The sequence below is a fragment of the Schistocerca gregaria genome, unplaced genomic scaffold (genome assembly GCF_023897955.1).
Source record: "Schistocerca gregaria isolate iqSchGreg1 unplaced genomic scaffold, iqSchGreg1.2 ptg000526l, whole genome shotgun sequence".
NCBI lineage: Eukaryota > Metazoa > Arthropoda > Insecta > Orthoptera > Acrididae > Schistocerca > Schistocerca gregaria.
In genome coordinates this window covers 11,358,484-11,366,235 of record NW_026061925.1, presented here as the reverse complement: position 1 = coordinate 11,366,235, position 7,752 = coordinate 11,358,484, and positions in this window count along the sequence as shown.

Genomic DNA, 7,752 nt, shown 5'->3' with positions numbered 1-7,752 from the left:
AACGGTTGTACTTATCGTCTGCAAAGCTATGTCGCGTGCTGCGGGATGCTGAGACACTAAAAGCACCATAGTAGACCACAGATCAAGCTTCTAAGTTGATGTAATAGCCAGTAAGAAGTAGTACAATTCAAGTTTTAGGTACTGAATATGGACCTTTTAGCTGGCTTTGGTGCCTTGGACATGAGCTAGGACCTTAAGATTCTGCATGAAAGTAGGACTAGCAGCCGAGTTGCACGGGAGAATGTGAAAAGTATTCATATATAGTAATAACCTGAGAAATCCGTCCTTTTTCGTCATTTGTTAGCGAATCGACTTAAAGCCAGATCGTCACATTGGCCGCTCTTCTCTCTGAAACGGTTGTACTTATCGTCTGCAAAGCTATGTCTCGTGCTGCGGTATGCGGAGACACTAAAATCACCACAGTAGAACACAGATGAAGCTTCTAAGTTGATGTAATATCCAGTAAGAAGTAGTACAATTCAAGTTTTAGGTATCGATTATTGACTTTTTAGCTGGCTTTGGTGCATTGGACATGAGCTAGGACCTTAATATTCTGCATGAAAGGTGGACTAGCAGCCGATTTGCACGGGAGAATGTGAAAACTGTTCAAATGTAGTAAAAACCTGAGAAATCCGTCAGTTTTCGTCATTTGTTATCGAATCTACTTAAAGCCAGATCGTCACATTGGCCGCTCTTCTCTCTGAAACGGTTGTACTTATCGTCTGCAAAGCTATGTCTCGTGCTGCGGAATGCGGAGACACTAAAATCACCACAGTAGAACACAGATGAAGCTTCTAAGTTGATGTAATATCCAGTAAGAAGTAGTACAATTCAAGTTTTAGGTATCGATTATTGACTTTTTAGCTGGCTTTGTGCCTTGGACATGAGCTAGGACCTTAATATGCTGCATGAAAGGAGGACTAGCAGCCGAGTTGCACGGGAGAATGTGAAAAGTGTTCATATGTAGTACAAACCTGAGAAATCCGTCGGTTTTCGTCATTTGTTATCGAATCGACTTAAAGCCAGATCGTCACATTGGCCGCTATTCTCTCTGAAACGGTTCTACTTATCGTCTGGAAAGTTACGTCGCGTGTTGCCGTAGGCGGAAACAGGAAAAGCACCATAATAGAACACAGATGAAGCTTCTAAGTTGATGTAATAGCCAGTAAGAAGTAGTCAATTCAAGATTTAGGTATCGATTATTGACTTTTTAGCTGGCTTTGGTGCCTGGGACATGAGCTAGGACCTTAAGATTCTGCATGAAAGGAGGACTAGCAGCCGAGTTGCACGGGAGAATGTGAAAGGTGTTCATATGTAGTAAAAACCTGAGAAATCGGTCCGTTTTCGTCATTTGTTATCGAATCGACTTAAAGCCAGATCGTCACAATGGCCGTTCTTCTCTCTGAAACGGTTGTACTTATCGTCTGCAAAGCTATGTCGCGTGCTGCGATATGCTGAGACACTAAAAGCACCATAGTAGAATACAGATCAAGCTTCTAAGTTGATGTAATAGCCAGTAAGAAGTAGTACAATTCAAGTTTTAGGTATTGAATATTGACCTTTTAGTTGGCTTTGGTGCCTTGGACATGAGCTAGGACCTTAAGATTCTGCATGAAAGGAGGACTAGCAGACGAGTTGCACGGGAGAATGTGAAAAATGTTCATATGTAGTAAAAAAATGAGACATCCGTCCGTTTTCGTCATTTGTTATCGAATCGACTTAAAGCCACATCGTCACATTGGCCGCTCTTCTCTCTGAAACGGTTGTACTTATCGTCTGCAAAACTATGTCGCGTGCTGCGGTATGCTGAGACACTAAAAGCACCATAGTAGAACACAGATGAAGCTTCGAAGTTGATGTAATAGCCAGTAACAAGTAGTACAATTCAAGTTTTAGGTATCGAATATTGACTTTTTAGCTGGCTTTGGTGCCTTGGACATGAGCTAGGACTTTAAGATTCTGCATGAAAGGAGGACTAGCAGCCGAGTTGCACGGGAGAATGTGAAAAGTGTTCATATGTAGCAATAACCTGAGAAATCCGTCCTTTTTCGTCATTTGTTATCGAATCGACTTAAAGCCAGATCGTCACATTGGCCGCTCTTCTCTCTGAAGCGGTTGTACTTATCGTCTGCAAAGCTATGTCACGTGCTGCGGTATGTGGTGACACTAAAATCACCGCAGTAGAACACAGATGAAGCTTCTAAAATGATGTAATATCCAGTAAGAAGTAGTACAATTCAAGTTTTAGGTATCGATTATTGACTTTTCAGCTGGCTTTGGTGCATTGGACATGAGCTAGGACCTTAAGATTCTGCATGAAAGGTGGACTAGCAGCCGAGTTCCACGGGAGAATGTGAAAAGTGTTCGTATGTAGTAAAAACCTGAGGAATCCGTCCGTTTTCGTCATTTGTTATCGAATCGACTTAAAGCCAGATCGTCACATTGGGCGCTCTTCTCTCTGAAACGGTTGTACTTATCGTCTGCAAAGCTATGTCGCGTGCTGCGGTATGCGGAGAAACTAAAAGCAACGTAGTAGAACACAGATGAAGCTTCTAAGTTGATGTAATAGCCAGTAAGAAGTAGTACAATTCAAGTTTTAGGTATCGGTTATTGACTTTTTAGCTGGCTTTGGTGCCTTGGACATGAGCTAGGACCTTAAGATTCTGCATGAAAGGAGGACTAGCAGCCGAGTTGCACGGGAGAATGTGAAAAGTGTTCATATGTAGTACAAACCTGAGAAATCCGTCCGTTTTCGTCATTTGTTATCGAATCGACTTAAAGCCAGATCGTCACATTGGCCGCTCTTCTCTCTGAAACGGTTGTACTTACCGTCTGCAAAGCTATGTCGCGTGCTGCGGTATGCGGAGACACTAAAATCACCATAGTAGAACACAGATGAAGCTTCTAAGTTGATGCAATAGCCAGTAAGAAGTAGACCAATTCAAGTTTTAGGTATCGATTATTGACTCTTTAGCTGGCTTCGGTACCTTGGACATGAGCTAGGACCTTAAGATTCTGCATGAAAGGAGGACTAGCAGCCGAGCTGCACGTCAGAATGTGAAAAGTGTTCATATGTAGTAAAAACCTGAGAAATCCGTCCGTTTTCGTCATTTGTTATCGAATCGACTTAAAGCCAGATGGTCACATTGGCCGCTCTTCTCTCTGAAACGTTTGTACATATCGTCTGCAAAGCTATGTCGCGTGCAGCGGTATGTGGAGACACTAAAATCACCATAGTAGAACTCAGATGAAGCATCTAAGTTGATGTAATAGCCAGTAAGAAGCAGTACAATTCAAGTTTTAGGAATCGATTATTGACTTTTTAGCTAGCTTTGGTGCCTTGGACATGAGCTAGGACTTTAAGATTCTGCATGTAAGGAGGACTAGCAGCCGAGTTGCACGGGAGAATGTGAAAAGTGTTCATATGTAGTAAAAACCTGAGAAATCCGTACGTTTTCGTCATTTGTTATCGAATCGACTTAAAGCCAGGTCGTCACATTGGCCGCTCTTCTCTCTGAAACGGTTGTACTTATCGTCTGCAAAGCTATGTCGCGTGCTGCGGGATGCTGAGACACTAAAAGCACCATAGTAGACCACAGATCAAGCTTCTAAGTTGATGTAATATCCACTAAGAAGTAGTACAATTCAAGTTTTAGGTATTGAATATGGACCTTTTAGCTGGCTTTGGTGCCTTGGACATGAGCTAGGACCTTAAGATTCTGCATGAAAGTAGGACTAGCAGCCGAGTTGCACGGGAGAATGTGAAAAGTGTTCATATGTAGTAATAACCTGAGAAACCCGTCCTTTTTCGTCATTTGTTAGCGAATCGACTTAAAGCCAGATCGTCACATTGGCCGCTCTTCTCTCTGAAACGGTTGTACTTATCGTCTGCAAAGCTATGTCACGTGCTGCGGTATGCGGAGACACTAAAATCACCACAGTAGAACACAGATGAAGCTTCTAAGTTGATGTAATATCCAGTAAGAAGTAGTACAATTCAAGTTTTAGGTATCGATTATTGACTTTTTAGCTGGCTTTGGTGCCTTGGACATGAGCTAGGACCTTAATATGCTGCATGAAAGGAGGACTAGCAGCCGAGTTGCACGGGAGAATGTGAAAACTGTTCAAATGTAGTAAAAACCTGAGAAATACGTCCGTTTTCGTCATTTGTTATCGAATCGACTTAAAGCCAGATCGTCACATTGGCCGCTCTTCTCTCTGAAACGGTTGTACTTATCGTCTGCAAAGCTATGTCGCGTGTTGCGGTATGCGGAGACACTAAAAGCACCATAGTAGAACACAGATCAAGCTTCTAAGTTGATGTAATACCCAGTAAGATGTAGTACAATTCAAGTTTAAGATATCGATTATTGACTTTTTAGCTGGCTTTGGTGCCTTGGACATGAGCTAGGACCTTAACATTCTTCATGAAAGGAGGACTAGCAGCCGAGTTGCACGGGAGAATGTGAAAAGTGTTCATATGTAGTAAAAACCTTAGAAATCCGTCCGTTTTCGTCATTTGTTATCGAATCGACTTAAAGCCAGATCGTCACATTGGCCGCTCTTTTCTCTGAAACGGTTGTACTTGTCGTCTGCAAAGCTATGTCACGTGCTGCGGTATGCGGAAACACTAAAATCACCACAGTAGAACACAGATGAAGCTTCTAAGTTGATGTAATAGCCAGTAAGAAGTAGTACAATTCAAGTTTTAGGTATCGATTATTGACTTTTTAGCTGGCTTTGGTGCATTGGACATGAGCTAGGACCTTAATATTCTGCATGAAAGGAGGACTAGCAGCCGAGTTGCACGGGAGAATGTGAAAAGTGTTCATATGTAGTACAAACCTGAGAAATCCGTCCGTTTTCGTCATTTGTTATCGAATCGACTTAAAGCCAGGTCGTCACATTGGCCGCTCTTCTCTCTGAAACGGCTGTACTTACCGTCTGCAAAGCTATGTCGCGTGCTGCGGTATGCGGAGACACTAAAATCACCATAGTAGAACACAGATGAAGCTTCTAAGTTGATGCAATAGCCAGTAAGAAGTAGTACTATTCAAGTTTTAGGTATCGATTATTGACCCTTTAGCTGGCTTCGGTACCTTGGACATGAGCTAGGACCTTAAGATTCTGCATGAAAGGAGGACTAGCAGCCGAGTTGCACGTCAGAATGTGAAAAGTGTTCATATGTAGTAAAAACCTGAGAAATCCGTACGTTTTCGTCATTTGTTATCGAATCGACTTAAAGCCAGATCGTCACATTGGCCGCTCTTCTCTCTGAAACGGTTGTACTTATCGTCTGCAAAGCTATGTCGCGTGCTGCGGGATGCTGAGACACTAAAAGCACCATAGTAGACCACAGATCAAGCTTCTAAGTTGATGTAATAGCCAGTAAGAAGTAGTACAATTCAAGTTTTAGGTACTGAATATGGACCTTTTAGCTGGCTTTGGTGCCTTGGACATGAGCTAGGACCTTAAGATTCTGCATGAAAGTAGGACTAGCAGCCGAGTTGCACGGGAGAATGTGAAAAGTATTCGTATATAGTAATAACCTGAGAAATCCGTCCTTTTTCGTCATTTGTTAGCGAATCGACTTAAAGCCAGATCGTCACATTGGCCGCTCTTCTCTCTGAAACGGTTGTACTTATCGTCTGCAAAGCTATGTCTCGTGCTGCGGTATGCGGAGACACTAAAATCACCACAGTAGAACACAGATGAAGCTTCTAAGTTGATGTAATATCCAGTAAGAAGTAGTACAATTCAAGTTTTAGGTATCGATTATTGACTTTTTAGCTGGCTTTGTGCCTTGGACATGAGCTAGGACCTTAATATGCTGCATGAAAGGAGGACTAGCAGCCGAGTTGCACGGGAGAATGTGAAAAGTGTTCATATGTAGTACAAACCTGAGAAATCCGTCGGTTTTCGTCATTTGTTATCGAATCGACTTAAAGCCAGATCGTCACATTGGCCGCTCTTCTCTCTGAAACGGTTCTACTTATCGTCTGGAAAGTTACGTCGCGTGTTGCCGTAGGCGGAAACAGGAAAAGCACCATAATAGAACACAGATGAAGCTTCTAAGTTGATGTAATAGCCAGTAAGAAGTAGTCCAATTCAAGATTTAGGTATCGATTATTGACTTTTTAGCTGGCTTTGGTGCCTGGGACATGAGCTAGGACCTTAAGATTCTGCATGAAAGGAGGACTAGCAGCCGAGTTGCACGGGAGAATGTGAAAGGTGTTCATATGTAGTAAAAACCTGAGAAATCGGTCCGTTTTCGTCATTTGTTATCGAATCGACTTAAAGCCAGATCGTCACAATGGCCGTTCTTCTCTCTGAAACGGTTGTACTTATCGTCTGCAAAGCTATGTCGCGTGCTGCGATATGCTGAGACACTAAAAGCACCATAGTAGAATACAGATCAAGCTTCTAAGTTGATGTAATAGCCAGTAAGAAGTAGTACAATTCAAGTTTTAGGTATTGAATATTGACCTTTTAGTTGGCTTTGGTGCCTTGGACATGAGCTAGGACCTTAAGATTCTGCATGAAAGGAGGACTAGCAGACGAGTTGCACGGGAGAATGTGAAAAATGTTCATATGTAGTAAAAAAATGAGACATCCGTCCGTTTTCGTCATTTGTTATCGAATCGACTTAAAGCCAGATCGTCACATTGGCCGCTCTTCTCTCTGAAGCGGTTGTACTTATCGTCTGCAAAGCTATGTCACGTGCTGCGGTATGTGGTGACACTAAAATCACCGCAGTAGAACACAGATGAAGCTTCTAAAATGATGTAATATCCAGTAAGAAGTAGTACAATTCAAGTTTTAGGTATCGATTATTGACTTTTCAGCTGGCTTTGGTGCATTGGACATGAGCTAGGACCTTAAGATTCTGCATGAAAGGTGGACTAGCAGCCGAGTTCCACGGGAGAATGTGAAAAGTGTTCGTATGTAGTAAAAACCTGAGGAATCCGTCCGTTTTCGTCATTTGTTATCGAATCGACTTAAAGCCAGATCGTCACATTGGGCGCTCTTCTCTCTGAAACGGTTGTACTTATCGTCTGCAAAGCTATGTCGCGTGCTGCGGTATGCGGAGAAACTAAAAGCAACGTAGTAGAACACAGATGAAGCTTCTAAGTTGATGTAATAGCCAGTAAGAAGTAGTACAATTCAAGTTTTAGGTATCGGTTATTGACTTTTTAGCTGGCTTTGGTGCCTTGGACATGAGCTAGGACCTTAAGATTCTGCATGAAAGGAGGACTAGCAGCCGAGTTGCACGGGAGAATGAGAAAAGTGTTCATATGTAGTACAAACCTGAGAAATCCGTCCGTTTTCGTCATTTGTTATCGAATCGACTTAAAGCCAGATCGTCACATTGGCCGCTCTTCTCTCTGAAACGGTTGTACTTATCGTCTGCAAAGCTATGTCGCGTGCTGCGGGATGCTGAGACACTAAAAGCACCATAGTAGACCACAGATCAAGCTTCTAAGTTGATGTAATAGCCAGTAAGAAGTAGTACAATTCAAGTTTTAGGTACTGAATATGGACCTTTTAGCTGGCTTTGGTGCCTTGGACATGAGCTAGGACCTTAAGATTCTGCATGAAAGTAGGACTAGCAGCCGAGTTGCACGGGAGAATGTGAAAAGTATTCGTATATAGTAATAACCTGAGAAATCCGTCCTTTTTCGTCATTTGTTAGCGAATCGACTTAAAGCCAGATCGTCACATTGGCCGCTCTTCTCTCTGAAACGGTTGTAC